Source organism: Phyllobates terribilis, unplaced genomic scaffold (assembly GCF_046119375.1).
Source record: "Phyllobates terribilis strain yellow unplaced genomic scaffold, ASM4611937v1 Scaffold_3__8_contigs__length_932513732, whole genome shotgun sequence".
Classification (NCBI taxonomy): Eukaryota; Metazoa; Chordata; class Amphibia; order Anura; family Dendrobatidae; genus Phyllobates; species Phyllobates terribilis.
The window spans coordinates 528,705,874-528,728,780 of record NW_027362763.1 but is presented as its reverse complement, the minus strand read 5'-3'; positions in this window follow the sequence as shown (position 1 = coordinate 528,728,780).

The following is a 22,907-nucleotide window of genomic DNA, read 5'->3' as shown; positions in this document are numbered from 1 at the left end:
TCAACCCCTGTGACACTCACCCCCTCAACCCCTTAGACACTGACCCCTCAGACGCTCACTCCCTCAGACGCTCACCCGCTCACCCCCTCTGATGCTCACCCCCTCTGACGCTCACCCCCTCACCCCCTCTGATGCTCACCCCCTCAGACGCTCACCCGCTCACCCCCTCTGATGCTCACCCCCTTACCCCCTTAGACGCTCACCACCTCACCCCCTTAGACACTCACCCCCTCACCCCATCAGACACTCACCCCTTCACACGCTCACCCCCTCACCCCCTCAGACGCTCACCCCCTCAGACACTCACCCCCTCAGACACTCACCCCCTCAGACACTCACCCCCTCAACCCCTTAGACACTGACCCCTCAGACGCTCACTCCCTCAGACGCTCACCCGCTCACCCCCTCTGATGCTCACCCGCTCACCCCCTCTGACGCTCACCCCCTCTGACGCTCACCCCCTCTGATGCTCACCCCCTCAGACGCTCACCCGCTCACCCCCTCTGATGCTCACCCCCTCTGATGCTCACCCGCTCACCCCCTCTGACGCTCACCCCCCCTGACGCTCACCCCCTCATCCCCTTAGACACTCACCCCCTCAGACACTCACCCCCTCACACGCTCACCCCCTCAGAGACTCAGACGCTCACCCCCTCAGACGCTTACCCGCTCACCCCCTCAGACGCTCAACCGTTCACCCCCTCAGATCCTCACCCCCTCAGACGCTGAACCGTTCACCCCCTCAGACGCTCACCCCCTCAGACGTTCAACCCCTCAGACGCTCACCCCCTCTGACACTCACCCCCTCAACCCCTTAGACGCTGACCCCCTCAGACGCTCCCCCCCTCAGACGCTCAACCGTTCACCCCCTCAGACGCTCACCCCCTCAGACGCTCACCCCCTCACCCCCTCAGTCGCTTACCTCCTCAGATGCTCACCCCCTCAGACGCTCACCCCCTCAGACGCTCAGCCCTCAGACGCTCACCCCCTCAAATGCTCACCCCCTCAGACGCTCACCCCCTCAGACGCTCACCCCCTCAGACGCTCACCCCCTCAGACACTCACCCCCTCAGACGCTCAACCGTTCACCCCCTCAGACGCTCACCCACTCACCCCCTCAGTCGCTTACCTCCTCAGATGCTCACCCCCTCAGACGCTCACCCCCTCAGACGCTCACTCGCTCACCCCCTAAGACGCTCACCCGCTCACCCCCTCAGACTCTCACCCGCTCACCCCGTCAGACGATCACCCCCTCAGACGCTCACCCGCTCACCCCCTCAGTCGCTTACCTCCTCAGATGCTCACCCCCTCAGACGCTCACCCCCTCAGACGCTCACCCCCTCAGACGCTCACCCCTCAGACGCTCACCCCTCAGACGCTCACCCCCTCAGACGCCCACCCCCTCAGACCCTCAACCATTCACCTGCTCAGACGCTCACCCCCTCAGACGCTCACCCCCTCAGACGCTCACCCCCTCAGACGCTCACCCCCTCTGATGCTCACCCCCTCTGACACTCAACCCTCTGACGCTCACCCGCTCACCCCCTCTGATGCTCACCCCCTCAGATGCTCACCCCCTCAGACGCTTACCCGCTCACCCCCTCAGACGCTCACCCCCTCAGACGCTCACCCCCTCAGACGCTCACCCCCTCTGATGCTCACCCCCCTCTGACGCTCGCCCCCTCAGACGCTCACCCCCTCTGATGCTCACCCCCCTCTGACGCTCGCCCCCTCAGATGCTCACCCCCTCAGACGCTCACCCCCTCTGATGCTCACCCCCCTCTGACGCTCGCCCCCTCAGACGCTCACCGCCTCAGACGCTTACCCGCTCACCCCCTCAGACGCTCACCCCCTCAGACGCTCACCCCCTCAGACGCTCACCCCCTCAGACGCTCACCCCCTCAGATGCTCACCCCCTCAGACCCTCAACCATTCACCTGCTCAGACGCTCACCCCCTCAGACTCTCACCCCCTCAATCCATCAGACGCTCACCCCCTCACCCCCTCAGATGATCACCCCCTCAGACCATCACCACCTCAGACCCTCACCCCCTCAGACGCTCACCCCCTCACCCCCTCAGACCCTCACCCCCTCAGAAGCTAACCCCCTCTGACGCTCACCTCTTCTGACGCTTACCCCCTCTGACGCTCACCCCCTCTGACGCTCACCCGCTCACCCCCTCTGACGCTCACCCCCTCTGACGCTCACCCCCTCAGACACGCACCCGCTCACCCCCTCTGATGGTCACCCCCTCTGACGCTCACCCCCTCAGACGCTCACCCACTCACCCCCTAATAAGGTCACCCCCTAATACGCTTACCCCCTCGGACGCTCACCCCCTCGGACGCTCACCCCCTCAGACGATCACCCCCTCACCCCCTTAGACGCTCACCCTCAGACGCTCACCCCCTCACCCGCTCACCCCCTCAGAGGCTCAGAGGCTCACCCCCTCAGACGCTCACCCCCTCAGACGCTCACCCCTTCAGACGCTCACCCCTTCAGACGCTCATTCCTTCAGATCCTCAACCGTTCACCCCCTCAGACGCTAACCCCCTCAGACGCTCACCCCCTCAGACGCTCACCCCCTCAGACGCTCACCCCCTCAGACGCTCACCCCCTCAACCCCTCAGAAGCTCAGACGCTCACCCCCTCAGACGTTCATCCGCTCACCTCCTCAGACCCTCACCCCCTCAGACGCTCAACCGTTCACCTCCTCAGACGCTCACCCCCTCAGACGCTCACCCCCTCAGACGCTCACCCCCTCACCCCCTCAGACGCTCACCCCCTCAGACGCTCATCCCCTCACCCCCTCAGACGCTCACCCGCTCACCTCCTCAGATGCTCATATGCTCACCCCCTCAGACGCTCACCACCTCAGACGCTCACCCCCTCACCCGCTCACCCCCTCAGACGCTCACTTGCTCACCCCCTCAGACGCTCACCCCCTCCCCCCTCAGACGCTCACAACCTCCCCCCCTCAGACGCTCACCCCCTCAGACGCTCACCCCCTCTGACGCTCACCCCTTCAGACGCTCACCCGCTTACCCCCTCAGACGCTCACCCGCTTACCCCCTCAGACGCTCACCCGCTTACCCCCTCAGACGCTCACCCGCTCACCCCCTCAGACGCTCACCCGCTCACCCCCTCAGACGCTCACCCGCTCACCCCCTCAGACGCTCACCCCCTCCCCCCTCAGACGCTCACACCCTCCCCCCCTCAGACGCTCACCCCCTCAGACGCTCACCCCCTCTGACGCTCACCCCTTCAGACGCTCACCCGCTTACCCCCTCAGACGCTCACCCGCTTACCCCCTCAGACGCTCACCCGCTTACCCCCTCAGACGCTCACCCGCTCACCCCCTCAGACGCTCACCCGCTCACCCCCTCAGACGCTCACCTGCTCACCCCCTCAGACCCTCACCCCCTCAGACCCTCACTCCCTAAGATGGTCACCCCCTCACCCCCTCAGATGCTCACCCCCTCAGACCATCACCCCCTCAGACCCTCACCCCCTCAGACGCTCACCCCCTCACCCCCTCAGACCCTCACCCCCTCAGAAGCTAACCCCCTCTGACGCTCACCTCTTCTGACGCTCACCACCTCTGACGCTCACCCCCTCAGACGCTCACCCCCTCAGACGCTCACCCGCTCAGACGCTCACCCGCTCACCCCCTCAGACATTCACCACCTCAGACTCTCACCCCCTCACCCCCTCAGATGCTCACCCTCTCACCACCTCGGACGCTCACCCCCTCAGACGCTCATCCCCTCACCCTTAGACGCTCACCCCCTCACCCCCTAAGACGCTCACCCCCTCAGACGCTCATCCCCTCAACCTTAGACGCTCACCCCCTCACCCCCTAAGACGCTCACCCCCTCAGACCCTCACACGCTCACTCCCTCAGACGCTCAGCCTCTCACCCCTTCAGACCCTCACTCCCTCAAACGCTCACCCCCTCAAAAACTCATCCCCTCACCCTTAGACGCTCACCCCCTCAAAAACTCATCCCCTCAGACGCTCACCTCCTCACCCCCTCAAACGCTCACCCACTCAGACGCTCACCCCCTCATACGCTCACCCTCTCAGACCCTCACCCCCTCAGACTCTCACCACTCAGATGCTCACCTCCTCAGACGCTCACACCCTCACCCCCTCAGACGTTCACCCTCTCACCCCCTCAGACGCTCACCCCCTCAGACGCTCACCCCCTCACCCCCTCAGACGCTCACTCCCTCAGACGCTCACCCCCTCACTCCCTCAGACGCACACCCCCTCAGAAGCTCACCCCCTCAGACGCTCACCTGATCACCCCTTCAGACGCTCACCCGCTTACCCCCTCAGACGCTCACCCCCTCAGACGCTCATGTCCTCACCCCCTCAGACGCTCACCCCCTCACCCCCTAAGACACTCACCCCCTAAGACACTCACCCCCTCAGATGCTCACCCCCTCAGACGCTCACACGCTCACCCCCTCATACGCTCACACGCTCACCCCCTCAGACGCTCACCGCCTCACCCCCTCAGACGCTCACCCCCTTACCACCTCAGACGCTCAACCCCTCAGACGCTCACCCCATCAGACGCTCACCCCATCACCCCGTCTGACGCTCACCCCCTCACCCCTCAGACACTTACCCCCTCAGACGCTCACCCCCTCAGACGCTCACCCCCTCAGATGCTCACCCCCTCACCTCCTCAGATGCTCAGACGCTTACCCCCTTAGACACTCACCCCCTCACGCCCCTCAGACGCTCACCCCCTCAGACGCTATCCCCCTCCGATGCTCACCCCTTCAGACGCTCTTACCCTCAGACGTTCACCCCCTTAGACGCTAACTCACCCCCTCAGACGCTCAGACACTCACCACTTCAGACGCTCACCCCCCCAGATGCTCACCCCCTCACCCTCTCAGACGCTCACCCCCTCAGACGCTCAACCCCTCAGACACTCACCCCCTCACTGCCTCAGACGTTCACCCCCTCACCCCCTCAGACGCTCACCCCCTCAGACTCTCACCCCTTCAGACACTCTTCCCCTCAGACGCTCTTACCCTCAGACGTTCACCCCCTTAGACGCTCACTCACCCCCTCAGACGCTCACCCCCTCAGACGCTCACCCCATCACCCGCTCTCCCCCTCCGACGCTCAACCCCTCCGATGCTCACCCCCTTACCCACTCAGCCCCTCACCCCCTTAGACCCTCACCCCCTCAGAAGTTCACTCCCTCACCCCCTCTGACGCTCCCTCCCTCACCCCCTCTGACGCTCACCCCCTCAGACGCTCACCCCCTCAGACGCTCACCCCCACAGACGCTCACCCCCTCAAACGCTAACCCCCTCACACGCTCACCCCTTATCCACTCAGCCCCTCACCCCCTTAGACCCTCACCCCCTCAGAAGTTCACTCCCTCACCCCCTCTGACGCTCCCTCCCTCACCCCCTCTGACGCTCAGACGCTCACCCCCTCAGACGCTCACCCCCTTACCCACTCAGCCCCTCACCCCCTTAGACCCTCACCCCCTCAGAAGTTCACTCCCTCACCCCCTCTGACGCTCCCTCCATCACCCCCTCTGACGCTAACCCGCTCACCCCCTCAGACGCTCACCCCCTCAGACGCTCACCCCCTCAGACGCTCACCCCCTCAGACGCTCACTCCCTCACCCCCTCAAACGCTCACCCCCTCACACGCTCACCCACTTAGACGCTCGCCCACTCACCCCCTCACGCTCTCAGGCGCTCACCCCTCAGACGCTCAACCCCGCACCCCCTCAGACGCCCTCCCGCTCAGGCGCTCACCCCCTAAGACGCTCACCCCCTCACCCCTCCGACGCTCAACTCCTCACCCCCTCAGACGTTCACCCCCTCAGAAGCTCACCCCCTCAGATGCTCACCCCCTCAGACGCTCACCCCCTCAGACGCTTACCCCCTCAGCCACTCACCCCCTCAGACGCTCACCCCCTCAGACGCTCACCCCCTCACTCCCTCAGACGCACACCCCCTCAGAAGCTCACCCCCTCAGACGCTCACCTGATCACCCCCTCAGACGCTCACCCGCTTACCCCCTCAGACGCTCACCCCCTCAGACGCTCATGTCCTCACCCCCTCAGACGCTCACCCCCTCACCCCCTAAGACACTCACCCCCTAAGACACTCACCCCCTCAGATGCTCACCCCCTCAGACGCTCACACGCTCACCCCCTCATACGCTCACACGCTCACCCCCTCAGACGCTCACCGCCTCACCCCCTCAGACGCTCACCCCCTTACCACCTCAGACGCTCAACCCCTCAGACGCTCACCCCATCAGACGCTCACCCCATCACCCCGTCTGACGCTCACCCCCTCACCCCTCAGACACTTACCCCCTCAGACGCTCACCCCCTCAGACGCTCACCCCCTCAGATGCTCACCCCCTCACCTCCTCAGATGCTCAGACGCTTACCCCCTTAGACACTCACCCCCTCACGCCCCTCAGACGCTCACCCCCTCAGACGCTATCCCCCTCCGATGCTCACCCCTTCAGACGCTCTTACCCTCAGACGTTCACCCCCTTAGACGCTAACTCACCCCCTCAGACGCTCAGACACTCACCACTTCAGACGCTCACCCCCCCAGATGCTCACCCCCTCACCCTCTCAGACGCTCACCCCCTCAGACGCTCAACCCCTCAGACACTCACCCCCTCACTGCCTCAGACGTTCACCCCCTCACCCCCTCAGACGCTCACCCCCTCAGACTCTCACCCCTTCAGACACTCTTCCCCTCAGACGCTCTTACCCTCAGACGTTCACCCCCTTAGACGCTCACTCACCCCCTCAGACGCTCACCCCCTCAGACGCTCACCCCATCACCCGCTCTCCCCCTCCGACGCTCAACCCCTCCGATGCTCACCCCCTTACCCACTCAGCCCCTCACCCCCTTAGACCCTCACCCCCTCAGAAGTTCACTCCCTCACCCCCTCTGACGCTCCCTCCCTCACCCCCTCTGACGCTCACCCCCTCAGACGCTCACCCCCTCAGACGCTCACCCCCACAGACGCTCACCCCCTCAAACGCTAACCCCCTCACACGCTCACCCCTTATCCACTCAGCCCCTCACCCCCTTAGACCCTCACCCCCTCAGAAGTTCACTCCCTCACCCCCTCTGACGCTCCCTCCCTCACCCCCTCTGACGCTCAGACGCTCACCCCCTCAGACGCTCACCCCCTTACCCACTCAGCCCCTCACCCCCTTAGACCCTCACCCCCTCAGAAGTTCACTCCCTCACCCCCTCTGACGCTCCCTCCATCACCCCCTCTGACGCTAACCCGCTCACCCCCTCAGACGCTCACCCCCTCAGACGCTCACCCCCTCAGACGCTCACCCCCTCAGACGCTCACTCCCTCACCCCCTCAAACGCTCACCCCCTCACACGCTCACCCACTTAGACGCTCGCCCACTCACCCCCTCACGCTCTCAGGCGCTCACCCCTCAGACGCTCAACCCCGCACCCCCTCAGACGCCCTCCCGCTCAGGCGCTCACCCCCTAAGACGCTCACCCCCTCACCCCTCCGACGCTCAACTCCTCACCCCCTCAGACGTTCACCCCCTCAGAAGCTCACCCCCTCAGATGCTCACCCCCTCAGACGCTCACCCCCTCAGACGCTTACCCCCTCAGCCACTCACCCCCTCAGACGCTCACCCCCTCAGATGCTCACCCCATTACCCCTCAGACGCTTACCCCTTCACCCCCTCAGACGCTCTCCCCCTCAGATACTCACCCCATTACCCCCTCTGACGCTCACTCCCTCACCCCCTCAGACACTCACCCCCTCAGACTCTCACCCCCTCACCCCATCAGACGCTCACCCCCTCAGACGCTCAGACGCTCACCCCCTCACCGCCTCAGACGCTCACCCCCTCAGACGCTCACCCGCTCACCTCCTCAGATGCTCACCCCCTCACCCCCTCAGACGCTCACCATCTCAGACGCTCACCCCCTCAGACGCTCACCAGCTCAGTCCCTCAGACGCTCACCCCCTCAGACGCTCACCCCCTCCCCCCTCAGACGCTCACACCCTCCCCGCCTCAGACGCTCACCCCCTAACCCCCTCAGACGCTCACCCCCTCAGACGCTCACCCCCTCAGACGCTCACCCCCTCAGACGCTCACCCGCTTACCCCCTCAGACGCTCACCCGCTCACCCCCTCAGACTCTCACCCTCTCGCCCCCTCAGACGCTTACCCCCTCAGACGCTCACCACCTCACCCCCTTACACTCACCCCCTCAGACGCTCACCCATTCACCCCCTCTGACGCTCACCCCCTCACCCCCTTAGACACTCAACCCCTTACCCTCTCAGACGCTCACCCCCTCAGACGCTCACCCCCTCAGATGCTCACCCACTCACCCCCTAATAAGCTCAACCCCTAATACGCTCACCTCCTCAGACGCTCACCCCTTAATACGCTGACCCCCTCAGACGCTCACCCCCACACACGCTCACCCCCTCAGACGCTCACCCCCTCAGACGCTCAACCCCTTACCCCCTCAGACGCTCAACCCGCTCACCACTTCAGACGCTCACCCCCTCAGACGCTCACCCTCTCACCCCCTCAGACGCTCACCCCCTCAGACGCTCACCCCCTCAGACGCTCATCCCCTCACCCTTAGGCGCTCACCCCCTCAGACGATCACCCTCAGACACTCACCCCCTCAGACCCTCTCTCCCTCAGACCCTCACCCCCTCACTCCCTAAGACGCTCACCCCCTCAGACGCTCACCCGATCACCCCCTCAGACGCTCACCCCTTCAGACCCTCACTCCCTCAGAAGCTCACCCCCTCACAAACTCATCCCCTCACCCTTAGACGCTCACCCCCTCAAATGCTCACCCCCTCAGACCCTCACCCCCTCAAACGCTCACCCCTCAGATGCTCACCTCCTCAGACGCTCACACCCTCACCCCTTCAGACGCTCACCCTCTCACCCCATCAGACGCTCACCCCCTCAGACGCTCACCCCCTCAGACGCTCACCCCCTCACCCCCTCACACGATCACTCCCTCAGACGCTCACCCCCTCACTCCCTCAGACGCTCACCCCCTCAGACGCTCACCCGATCACCCCCTCAGACGCTCATCAGCTTACCCCCTCACCCCCTAAGACACTCACCCCCTCAGATGCTCACCCCCTCAGATGCTCACCCCCTCAGACCCTCACCCCCTCAGACCCTCACCCCCTCAGACCCTCACCCCCTCAGACCCTCACCCCATCAGATGCTCACCCCCTGAGACGATCACCCTCAGACGCTCACCCCCTCAGATGCTCACCCCATTACCCCTCAGATGCTCACCCCTTCACCCCCTCTGACGCTCACCCCCTCAGACGCTCACCCCCTCAGACTCTCAACCCCTCAGACTCTCACCCCCTCAGACGCTCACCCCCTCAGACGCTCACCCCCTCACCCCCTCAGACGTTCACCCCCACAGACGCTCACCCCTTCAGACCCTCACCCCTTCACCCCCTCAGACGCTCACCCCCTTACCAGCTCAGACGCTCACCCCCTCAGACGCTCATCCCCTCACCCTTAGACGCTCACCCCCTCAGATGCTCACCCTCAGACACTCACCCCCTCAGACCCTCTCTCCCTCAGACCCTCACTCCCTCAGATGCTCACCCCCTCAGACTCTCACCCCCTCAGATGCTCACCCCCTCAGATGCTCACCCCCTCAGATGCTCACCCACACAGACGCTCACCCACACAGACGCTCAATCCCTCAGACGCTCAACCCCTCAGATGCTCACCCCCTCACCCCCTCAGACGCTCACCCCTTCAGACGCTCACCCCGTCACCCGTTCAGACGCTCACCCCCTCAGACGCTCACCCCCACAGACGCTCACCCCCACAGACGCTCACCCCATCACCCGCTCTCCCCCTCAGAGGCTCACCCCCTCAGACGCTCACCCCCTCAGACGCTCACCCCATCACCCGCTCTCCCCCTCAGAGGCTCACCCCCTCAGAGGCTCACCCCCTCAGACGCTCACCCCCTCAGGCGCTCACCCCCTCAGACGCTCACCCCCTCAGACGCTCTCCCCTCAGACGCTCTCCCCCTCAGACGCTCTCCCCCTCAGACGCTCACCCCCTCACCCCTCAGACGCTCACCTCCTCACCCGCTCAGACGCTCACCCCCTCAGACGCTCACCCCCTCAGACGCTCACCCCCTCAGATGCTCACCCGATCACCCCCTCAGACGCTCACCCCCTCAGACCCTCTCTCCCTCAGACCCTCACTCCCTCAGACGCTCACCCCCTCACTCCCTCAGACGCTCACCCCCTCAGACGCTCACCCGATCACCCCCTCAGACGCTCACCCCTTCAGACCCTCACTCCCTCAGAAGCTCACCCCCTCACAAACTCATCCCCTCACCCTTAGACGCTCACCCCCTCAGACGCTCACCCCCTCAGACCCTCACCCCCTCAAACGCTCACCCCCTCAGATGCTCACCTCCTCAGACGCTCATACCCTCACCCCTTCAGACGCTCACCCTCTCACCCCATCAGACGCTCACCCCCTCAGACGCTCACCCCATCAGACGCTCACCCCCTTAACCCCTCACACGCTCACTCCCTCAGACGCTCACCCCCTCACTCCCTCAGACGCTCACCCCCTCAGACGCTCACCCGATCACCCCCTCAGACGCTCATCAGCTTACCCCCTTACCCCTTAAGACACTCACCCCCTCAGATGCTCACCCCCTAAGATGCTCACCCCCTCAGATGCTCACCCCCTCAGACCCTCACCCCCTCAGACCCTCACCCCATCAGATGCTCACCCCCTGAGACGATAGCCCTCAGACGCTCACCCCCTCAGATGCTCACCCCATTACCCCTCAGATGCTCACCCCTTCACCCCCTCTGACGCTCACCCCCTCACCCCCTCTGACGTTCACCCCCTCACCCCCTCAGACGCTCACCCCCTCAGACTCTCACCCCCTCAGACGCTCACCCCCTCAGACGCTCACCCCCTCAGACGCTCACCCCCTCACCCCCTCAGACGCTCACCCCCTCAAACGTTCACCCCCACAGACGCTCACCCCTTCAGACCCTCACCCCTTCACCCCCTCAGACGCTCACCCCCTTACCACCTCAGACGCTCACCCCATCACTCCGTCTGACGCTCACCCCCTCAGCCCTCAGACGCTAACCCCCTCAGACGCTCACCCCCTCAGACGCTCAGACGCTCACCCCCTCACCCCTCAGACGCTCACCCCCTCAGACGCTCACACCCTCAGACGCTCACCCGCCTCAGACGCTCACCCCCTCACCCCTTCAGACGCTCTTACCCTCAGACGCTCTTCCCCTCAGACGTTCACCCCCTTAGACGCTCACTCACCCCCTCAGACGCTCACCCCATCACCCGCTCTCCCCCTCAGAGGCTCACCCCCTCAGACGCTCACCCCCTCAGACGCTCACCCCCTCAGACGCTCACCCCCTCAGACGCTCACCCCATCACCCGCTCTCCCCCTCAGAGGCTCACCCCCTCAGGCGCTCACCCCCTCAGACGCTCACCCCCTCAGACGCTCACCCCCTCAGACGCTCTCCCCCTCAGACGCTCTCCCCCTCAGACGCTCTCCCCCTCAACCCTCAGACGCTCACCTCCTCACCCCATCACCCGCTCTCCCCCTCAGAGGCTCACCCCCTCAGGCGCTCACCCCCTCAGGCGCTCACCCCCTCAGACGCTCACCCCCTCAGACGCTCACCCCCTCAGACGCTCTCCCCCTCAGACGCTCTCCCCCTCAGACGCTCTCCCCCTCAACCCTCAGACGCTCACCTCCTCACCCCCTCAGACGCTCACCCCCTCAGACGCTCACCCCCTCAGACCCTCACCCCCTCAAACGCTCACCCCCTCAGATGCTCACCTCCTCAGACGCTCACACCCTCACCCCTTCAGACGCTCACCCTCTCACCCCATCAGACGCTCACCCCCTCAGACGCTCACCCCATCAGACGCTCACCCCCTCAACCCCTCACACGCTCACTCCCTCAGACGCTCACCCCCTCACTCCCTCAGACGCTCACCCCCTCAGACGCTCACCCGATCACCCCCTCAGACGCTCATCAGCTTACCCCCTTACCCCTTAAGACACTCACCCCCTCAGATGCTCACCCCCTAAGATGCTCACCCCCTCAGATGCTCACCCCCTCAGACCCTCACCCCCTCAGACCCTCACCCCATCAGATGCTCACCCCCTGAGACGATAGCCCTCAGACGCTCACCCCCTCAGATGCTCACCCCATTACCCCTCAGATGCTCACCCCTTCACCCCCTCTGACGCTCACCCCCTCACCCCCTCTGACGTTCACCCCCTCACCCCCTCAGACGCTCACCCCCTCAGACTCTCACCCCCTCAGACGCTCACCCCCTCAGACGCTCACCCCCTCAGACGCTCACCCCCTCACCCCCTCAGACGCTCACCCCCTCAAACGTTCACCCCCACAGACGCTCACCCCTTCAGACCCTCACCCCTTCACCCCCTCAGACGCTCACCCCCTTACCACCTCAGACGCTCACCCCATCACTCCGTCTGACGCTCACCCCCTCAGCCCTCAGACGCTAACCCCCTCAGACGCTCACCCCCTCAGACGCTCAGACGCTCACCCCCTCACCCCTCAGACGCTCACCCCCTCAGACGCTCACACCCTCAGACGCTCACCCGCCTCAGACGCTCACCCCCTCACCCCTTCAGACGCTCTTACCCTCAGATGCTCTTCCCCTCAGACGTTCACCCCCTTAGACGCTCACTCACCCCCTCAGACGCTCACCCCATCACCCGCTCTCCCCCTCAGAGGCTCACCCCCTCAGACGCTCACCCCCTCAGACGCTCACCCCCTCAGACGCTCACCCCCTCAGACGCTCACCCCATCACCCGCTCTCCCCCTCAGAGGCTCACCCCCTCAGGCGCTCACCCCCTCAGACGCTCACCCCCTCAGACGCTCACCCCCTCAGACGCTCTCCCCCTCAGACGCTCTCCCCCTCAGACGCTCTCCCCCTCAACCCTCAGACGCTCACCTCCTCACCCCCTCAGACGCTCACCCCCTCAGACTCTCACCCCCTCAGACTCTCACCCCCTCAGACTCTCACCACCTCAGACTCTCACCCCCTCAGATGCTCACCCACACAGACGCTCACCCACACAGACGCTCAATCCCTCAGACGCTCACCCCCTCACCCCCTCAGACTCTCACCCCCTCAGACTCTCACCCCCTCAGACTCTCACCCCCTCAGACTCTCACCCCCTCACCCCATCAGACGCTCACCCCCTCAGATGCTCACCCCCTCAGACGCTCACCCCCTCAGACGCTCACCCCCTCAGATGCTCACCCCTTCAGATGCTCACCCCTTCAGACGCTCACACCCTCACCCCTTCAGACGCTCACCCTCTCACCCCCTCAGACGCTCAGCCCCTCAGACGCTCACCACCTCACCCCCTCACCCCCTAAGACACTCACCCCCTCAGATGCTCACCCCCTCACAAACTCATCCCCTCACCCTTAGACGCTCACCCCCTCAGACTCTCACCCCCTCAGACTCTCACCCCCTCAGACTCTCACCCCCTCAGACGCTCACCCCCTCAGACGCTCACCCCCTCAGACGCTCACCCCCTCAGACGCTCACCCCATCTCCCCCCTCAGACGTTCACCCCTTCAGACGCTCACCCCTTCACCCCCTCAGACGCTCACCCCCTTACCGCCTCAGACGCTCACCCCCTCACCGCCTCAGACGCTCACCCCATCACTCCGTCTGACGCTCACCCCCTCACCCCTCAGACGCTCAACCCCTCAGACGCTCACCCCCTCAGACGCTCACCCCCTCAGACGCTCACCCGCCTCAGACGCTCACCCCCTCAGACGCTAACTCACCCCCTCAGAAGCTCAGACACTCACCCCTTCAGACGCTCACCCCCCCGATGCTCACCCCCTCAGACGCTCACACCCTCAGACGCTCAACCCCTCAGATGCTCAACCCCTCACCCCCTCACGCCCCTCAGACGCTTACCCCCTCAGATGCTCACCCCCTCCAACGCTCTCGCCCTCCGACGCTCACCCCTTCAGACGCTCTTCCCCTCAGACGTTCACCCCCTTAGACGCTCACTCACCCCCTCAGACGCTCACCCCCTCACACGCTCACCCCCTCACCCCCCAGACGCTCACCCCCTCAGACGCTCAACCCCTCAGAGGCTCACCCCCTCAGACGCTCACCCCCTCACACGCTCACCCCCTCACACGCTCTCCCCCTCAGACGCTCTCCCCCTTAAACGCTCACCCCCTCAGACGCTCAACCCCTCACCCCTCAGACGCTCATCTCCTCACCCCCTCAGACGCTCACCCCCTCAAAAGCTCACCCCCTCAGACGCTCACCCCCTCAGCCGCTCACCCCCTCAGCCACTCACCCCCTCAGACGCTCACCCCCTCACCCCCTCAGACGCTCACCCCCTCAGACGCTCACCCCCTTAGACGCTCTCCCCCTCACCCCCTCTCCCCCTCAGACGCTCACCCCCTCAGACGCTCACCCCCTCACCCCCTGAGACGCTCACCCCCTGAGACGCTCACCCCCTGAGACGCTCACCCCCTCAGACGCTCACCCCCTCAGACGTTCACCCCCTCAGACGCTCACCCCCTCAGACGCTCACCCCCTCAGACGCTCACCCCCTCAGACGCTCAACCCCTCAGACGCTCAACCCCTCAACCCCTCAGACGCTCAACCCCTTACCCCCTCAGACGCTCACCCGCTCACCCCCTCAGACGCTCACCCCCTCAGACACTCACCCCCTCAGACACTCACCACTTCAGACGCTCACCCCCTCAGACGCTCACCCCCTCAGACACTCACCACTTCAGACGCTCACCCCCTCAGACGCTCACCCTCTAACCCCCTCAGACGCTCACCCCCTCAGACTCTCATCCCCTCACCCTTAGACTCTCACCCCCTCAGACGCTCGTCCCCTCACCCTTAGACGCTCACCCCCTCAGACGCTCACCCCCTCAGACGCTCACCCCCTCAGACCCTCACCCCCTCACCCCCTCAGACCCTCACCCCCTCAGACCCTCTCTCCCTCAGACCCTCACTCCCTCAGACCCTCACCCCCTCACAAACTCATCACCTCACCCTTAGACGCTCACCACCTCAGACGCTCACCCCCACAGACGCTCACCCCCTCAGACGCTCACACCCTCACCCCTTCAGACGCTCACCCTCTCACCCCCTCAGACGCTCACCCCCTCAGACGCTCACCACCTCAGATGCTCACGCCCTCACCTGCTCACTCCCTCAGACGCTCACCCCCTCACTCCCTCAGACGCTCACCCCCTCAGACGCTCCCCCGATCACCCCCTCAGAAGCTCATCCGCTTACCCCCTCAGACGCTCACCTCCTCACCCCCTCACCCCCTAAGACACTCACCCCCTCAGATGCTCACCCCCTCAAAAAACTTATCCCCTCAACCTTAGACGCTCACCCCCTCAGACGCTCACCTCCTCAGACGCTCACCCCCTCAGACGCTCACCCCCTCAGACGCTCACCCTCTCACCCCCTCAGACGCTCACCCCCTCAGACGCTCATCCCCTCACCCGCTCATCCCCTCACCCTTAGACGCTCACCCCCTCACCCCCTCAGACGCTCACCCTCAGACGCTCACCCCCTCAGACTCTCACCCCCTCAGACCCTCTCTACCTCAGACCCTCACTCCCTCAGACCCTCACCCCCTCAGACCCTCACCCCCTTAGCCGCTCACCCCCTTAGACGCTCACCCCCTTAGACGCTCACCCCCTCAGACGCTCACCCCCTCAGACGCTCACCCCTTCAGACGCTCACCCCTTCAGACCCTCACTCCCTCAGACGCTCACCCCCTCACAAACTCATCCCCTCACCCTTAGACGCTCACCCCCTCAGACGCTCACCCCCTCAGACGCTCACCCCCTCAGATGCTCACCTCTTGAGACGCTCACACCCTCACCCCTTCAGACGCTCACCCTCTCACCCCCTCAGACGCTCACCCCCTCAGACGCTCACCCCCTCAGATGCTCACCACCTCAGATGCTCACCCCCTCACCCGCTCACTCCCTCAGACGCTCACCCCCTCACTCCCTCAGACGCTCACCCCCTCAGACGCTCACCCCCTCAGATGCTCAACTCCTCAGACGCTCACACCCTCACCCCTTCAGACGCTCACCCTCTCACCCCCTCAGACGCTCACCCCCTCAGACGCTCACCCCCTCAGACGCTCACCACCTCAGATGCTCACCCCCTCAGATGCTCACCCCCTCACCCCCTCAGACGCTCACTCCCTCAGACGCTCACCCCCTTAGTCCCTCAGACGCTCACCCCCTCAGACGCTCCCCCGATCACCCCCTCAGACGCTCATCCGCTTACCCCCTCAGATGCTCACCCCTCAGATGCTCACCCCCTCAGACCCTCACCCCCTCAGATGCTCACCCCCCTGAGACGATCACCCTCAGACGCTCACCCCCTCCAGATGCTCACCCCATTACCCCTCAGACGCTCACCCCTTCAACCCCTCAGACACTCACCCCCTCAGACGCTCACCCCCTCAGACGCTTACCCCCTCAGACGCTCACCCCCTCAGACGCTCACCCCCTCACCCCATCAGACGCTCACCCCCATCAGACGCTCACCCATCTCCCCCCTCAGACGTTCACCCCTTCAGACGCTCACCCCTTCAGACGCTCACCCCTTCACCCCCTCAGACGCTCACCCTCTTACCACCTCAGACGCTCACCCCCTCACCGCCTCAGACGCTCACCCCATCACTCCGTCTGACGCTCACCCCTCACCCCTCAGACGCTCACCCCCTCAGACGCTCACCCCTCAGACGCTCACCCCCTCAGACGCTCACCCCCTCAGACGCTCACCCCCTCACCCCTCAGACGCTCACCCCCTCACCCCTCAGACGCTCACCCCCTCAGGCGCTCACCCCCTCAGGCGCTCACCCCTCAGACGCTCACCCGCCTCAGACGCTCACCCCCTCAGATGTTCACCCCCTTAGACGCTAACTCACCCCCTCAGAAGCTCAGACACTCACCCCTTCAGACGCTCACCCCCCCCGATGCTCACCCCCTCAGACGCTCACCCCCTCAGACGCTCACCCCCTCAGACGCTCACCCCCTCAGACGCTCAACCCCTCAGACGCTCAACCCTCACCCCCTCACGCCCCTCAGACGCTGAGCTTTACCCCCTCAGATGCTCACCCCCTCCAACGCTCTCGCCCTCCGACGCTCACCCTTCAGACGCTCTTCCCCTCAGACGTTCACCCCCTTAGACGCTCACCCCCTCAGACGCTCACCCCCTCACCAACCCAGACGCTCACCCCCTCAGACGCTCACACCCTCAGACGCTCACCCCCTCAGACGCTCACCCCCTCACCCCCTCACACTCTCACCCCCTCACCCTCTCAGGCGCTCACTCTCTCAGGCGCTCACCCCCTCAGACGCTCACCCCATCAGAGGCTCTCCTCCTCAGACGCTCTCCCCCTCAGACGCTCTCCCCCTCAGACGCTCACCCCCTCACTCCTCAGACGCTCACCCCCTCAGACGCTCACCCGATCACCCCCTCAGACGCTCACCCCTTCAGACCCTCACTCCCTCAGAAGCTCACCCCCTCACAAACTCATCCCCTCACCCTTAGACGCTCACCCCCTCAGACGCTCACCCCTCAGACCCTCACCCCCTCAAACGCTCACCCCCTCAGATGCTCACCTCCTCAGACGCTCACACCCTCACCCCTTCAGACGCTCACCCTCTCACCCCATCAGACGCTCACCCCCTCAGACGCTCACCCCATCAGACGCTCACCCCTCAACCCCTCACACGCTCACTCCCTCAGACGCTCACCCCCTCACTCCCTCAGACGCTCACCCCCTCAGACGCTCACCCGATCACCCCCTCAGACGCTCATCAGCTTACCCCCTTACCCCTTAAGACACTCACCCCTCAGATGCTCACCCCCTAAGATGGCTCACCCCCTCAGATGCTCACCCCCTCAGACCCTCACCCCCTCAGACCCTCACCCCATCATATGCTCACCCCCTGAGACGATAGCCCTCAGACGCTCACCCCCTCAGATGCTCACCCCATTACCCCTCAGATGCTCACCCCTTCACCCCCTCTGACGCTCACCCCCTCACCCCCTCTGACGTTCACCCCCCTCACCCCCTCAGACGCTCACCCCCTCAGACTCTCACCCCCTCAGACGCTCACCCCCTCAGACGCTCACCCCTCAGACGCTCACCCCCTCAGACGCTCACCCCCTCACCCCCTCAGACGCTCACCCCCTCAAACGTTCACCCCCACAGACGCTCACCCCTTCAGACCCTCACCCCTTCACCCCCTCAGACGCTCACCCCCCTTACCACCTCAGACGCTCACCCCATCACTCCAGTCTGACGCTCACCCCTCAGCCCTCAGACGCTAACCCCCTCAGACGCTCACCCCCTCAGACGCTCAGACGCTCATCCCCTCACCCCTCAGACGCTCACCCCCTCAGACGCTCACACCCTCAGACGCTCACCCGCCTCAGACGCTCACCCCCTCACCCCTTCAGACGCTCTTACCCTCAGACGCTCTTCCCCTCAGACGTTCACCCCCTTAGACGCTCACTCACCCCCTCAGACGCTCACCCCATCACCCGCTCTCCTCCTCAGAGGCTCACCCCCTCAGACGCTCACCCCCTCAGACGCTCACCCCCTCAGACGCTCACCCCATCACCCGCTCTCCCCCTCAGAGGCTCACCCCCTCAGGCGCTCACCCCCTCAGACGCTCACCCCCTCAGACGCTCACCCCCCTCAGACGCTCTCCCCTCAGACGCTCTCCCCCTCAGACGCTCTCCCCCTCAACCTCAGACGCTCACCTCCTCACCCCATCACCCGCTCTCCCCCTCAGAGGCTCACCCCCTCAGGCGCTCACCCCCTCAGGCGCTCACCCCCTCAGACGCTCACCCCCTCAGACGCTCACCCCCTCAGACGCTCTCCCCCTCAGACGCTCTCCCCCTCAGACGCTCTCCCCCTCAACCCTCAGAGCTCACCTCCTCACCCCCTCAGACGCTCACCCCCTCAGACGCTCACCCCCTCAGACCCTCACCCCCTCAAACGCTCACCCCCTCAGATGCTCACCTCCTCAGACGCTCACACCCTCACCCCTTCAGACGCTCACCCTCTCACCCCATCAGACGCTCACCCCCTCAGACGCTCACCCCATCAGACGCTCCCCTCAACCCCTCACACGCTCACTCCCTCAGACGCTCACCCCCTCACTCCCTCAGACGCTCACCCCCTCAGACGCTCACCCGATCACCCCCTCAGACGCTCATCAGCTTACCCCCTTACCCCTTAAGACACTCACCCCCTCAGATGCTCACCCCCTAAGATGCTCACCCCCTCAGATGCTCACCCCCTCAGACCCTCACCCCCTCAGACCCTCACCCCATCAGATGCTCACCCCCTGAGACGATAGCCCTCAGACGCTCACCCCCTCAGATGCTCACCCCATTACCCCTCAGATGCTCACCCCTTCACCCCTCTGACGCTCACCCCCTCACCCCCTCTGACGTTCACCCCTCACCCCCTCAGACGCTCACCCCCTCAGACTCTCACCCCCTCAGACGCTCACCCCCTCAGACGCTCACCCCTCAGACGCTCACCCCCTCACCCCTCAGACGCTCACCCCCTCAAACGTTCACCCCCACAGACGCTCACCCCTTCAGACCCTCACCCCTTCACCCCCTCAGACGCTCACCCCCTTACCACCTCAGACGCTCACCCCCATCACTCCGTCTGACGCTCACCCCCTCAGCCCTCAGACGCTAACCCCCTCAGACGCTCACCCCCTCAGACGCTCAGACGCTCACCCCCTCACCCTCAGACGCTCACCCCCTCAGACGCTCACACCCTCAGACGCTCACCCGCCTCAGACGCTCACCCCTCACCCCTTCAGACGCTCTTACCCTCAGACGCTCTTCCCCTCAGACGTTCACCCCCTTAGACGCTCACTCACCCCCTCAGACGCTCACCCCATCACCCGCTCTCCCCCTCAGAGGCTCACCCCCTCAGCGCTCACCCCCTCAGACGCTCACCCCCTCAGACGCTCACCCCCTCAGACGCTCACCCCATCACCCGCTCTCCCCCTCAGAGGCTCACCCCTCAGACGCTCACCCCCTCAGACGCTCACCCCTCAGACGCTCTCCCCTCAGACGCTCTCCCCTCAGACGCTCTCCCCCTCAACCCTCAGACGCTCACCTCCTCACCCCCTCAGACGCTCCACCCCTCAGACTCTCACCCCCTCATCAGACTCTCACCCCCTCAGACTCTCACCACCTCAGACTCTCACCCCCTCAGATGCTCACCCACATAGACGCTCACCCACACAGACGCTCAATCCCTCAGACGCTCACCCCCTCACCCCCTCAGACTCTCACCCCCTCAGACTCTCACCCCCTCAGACTCTCACCCCCTCAGACTCTCACCCCCTCAGACTCTCACCCCCTCACCCCATCAGACGCTCACCCCCTCAGACGCTCACCCCCTCAGATGCTCACCCTTCAGATGCTCACCCCTTCAGACGCTCACACCCTCACCCCTTCAGACGCTCACCCTCTCACCCCCTCAGACGCTCAGCCCTCAGACGCTCACCACCTCACCCCCTCACCCCCTAAGACACTCACCCCCTCAGATGCTCACCCCCTCACAAACTCATCCCCTCACCCTTAGACGCTCACCCCCTCAGACTCTCACCCCCTCAGACTCTCACCCCCTCAGACTCTCACCCCCTCAGACGCTCACCCCCTCAGACGCTCACCCCCTCAGACGCTCACCCCCTCAGACGCTCACCCCATCTCCCCCCTCAGACGTTCACCCCTTCAGACGCTCACCCCTTCACCCCCTCAGACGCTCACCCCTTTACCGCCTCAGACGCTCACCCCCTCACCGCCTCAGACGCTCACCCCATCACTCCGTCTGACGCTCACCCCCTCACCCCTCAGACGCTCAACCCCTCAGACGCTCACCCCCTCAGACGCTCACCCCTCAGACGCTCACCCCCTCAGACGCTCACCCGCCTCAGAACGCTCACCCCTCAGACGCTAACTCACCCCCTCAGAAGCTCAGACACTCACCCCTTCAGACGCTCACCCCCCCGATGCTCACCCCCTCAGACGCTCACACCCTCAGACGCTCAACCCCTCAGATGCTCAACCCCTCACCCCCCTCACGCCCCTCAGACGCTTACCCCCCTCAGATGCTCACCCCCTCCAACGCTCTCGCCCTCCGACGCTCACCCCTTCAGACGCTCTTCCCTCAGACGTTCACCCCCTTAGACGCTCACTCACCCCCTCAGACGCTCACCCCCTCACACGCTCACCCCCTCACCCCCCCAGACGCTCACCCCCTCAGACGCTCAACCCCTCAGAGGCTCACCCCCTCAGACGCTCACCCCCTCACACGCTCACCCCCTCACCGCTCTCCCCCTCAGACGCTCTCCCCCTTAACGCTCACCCCCTCAGACGCTCAACCCCTCACCCCTCAGACGCTCATCTCCTCACCCCCTCAGACGCTCACCCCCTCAAAAGCTCACCCCCTCAGACGCTCACCCCCTCAGCCGCTCACCCCCTCAGCCACTCACCCCCTCAGACGCTCACCCCCTCACCCCCTCAGACGCTCACCCCCTCAGACGCTCACCCCCTTAGACGCTCTCCCCCTCCCCCCTCTCCCCCTCAGACGCTCACCCCCTCAGACGCTCACCCCTCACCCCCTGAGACGCTCACCCCCTGAGACGCTCACCCCCTGAGACGCTCACCCCCTCAGACGCTCACCCCCTCAGACGTTCACCCCCTCAGACGCTCACCCCCTCAGACGCTCACCCCCTCAGACGCTCACCCCCTCAGACGCTCAACCCCTCAGACGCTCAACCCCTCAACCCCTCAGACGCTCAACCCCTTACCCCCTCAGACGCTCACCCGCTCACCCCCTCAGACGCTCACCCCCTCAGACACTCACCCCCTCAGACACTCACCACTTCAGACGCTCACCCCCTCAGACGCTCACCCCCTCAGACACTCACCACTTCAGACGCTCACCCCCTCAGACGCTCACCCTCTAACCCCCTCAGACGCTCACCCCCTCAGACGCTCATCCCCTCACCCTTAGACTCTCACCCCCTCAGACGCTCGTCCCCTCACCCTTAGACGCTCACCCCCTCAGACGCTCACCCCCTCAGACGCTCACCCCCTCAGACCCTCACCCCCTCACCCCCTCAGACGTTCACCCCCTCAGACGCTCACCCCCTCAGACGCTCACCCCCTCAGACGCTCACCCCCTCAGACGCTCAACCCCTCAGACGCTCAACCCCTCAACCCCTCAGACGCTCAACCCCTTACCCCCTCAGACGCTCACCCGCTCACCCCCTCAGACGCTCACCCCCTCAGACACTCACCCCCTCAGGACACTCACCACTTCAGACGCTCACCCCCTCAGACGCTCACCCCTCAGACACTCACCACTTCAGACGCTCACCCCTCAGACGCTCACCCTCTAACCCCTCAGACGCTCACCCCCTCAGACGCTCATCCCTCACCCTTAGACTCTCACCCCCTCAGACGCTCGTCCCCTCACCCTTAGACGCTCACCCCCTCAGACGCTCACCCCCTCAGACGCTCACCCCCTCAGACCCTCACCCCCTCACCCCCTCAGACCCTCACCCCCTCAGACCCTCTCTCCCTCAGACCCTCACTCCCTCAGACCCTCACCCCCTCACAAACTCATCACCTCACCCTTAGACGCTCACCACCTCAGACGCTCACCCCCACAGACGCTCACCCCTCAGACGCTCACACCCTCACCCCTTCAGACGCTCACCCTCTCACC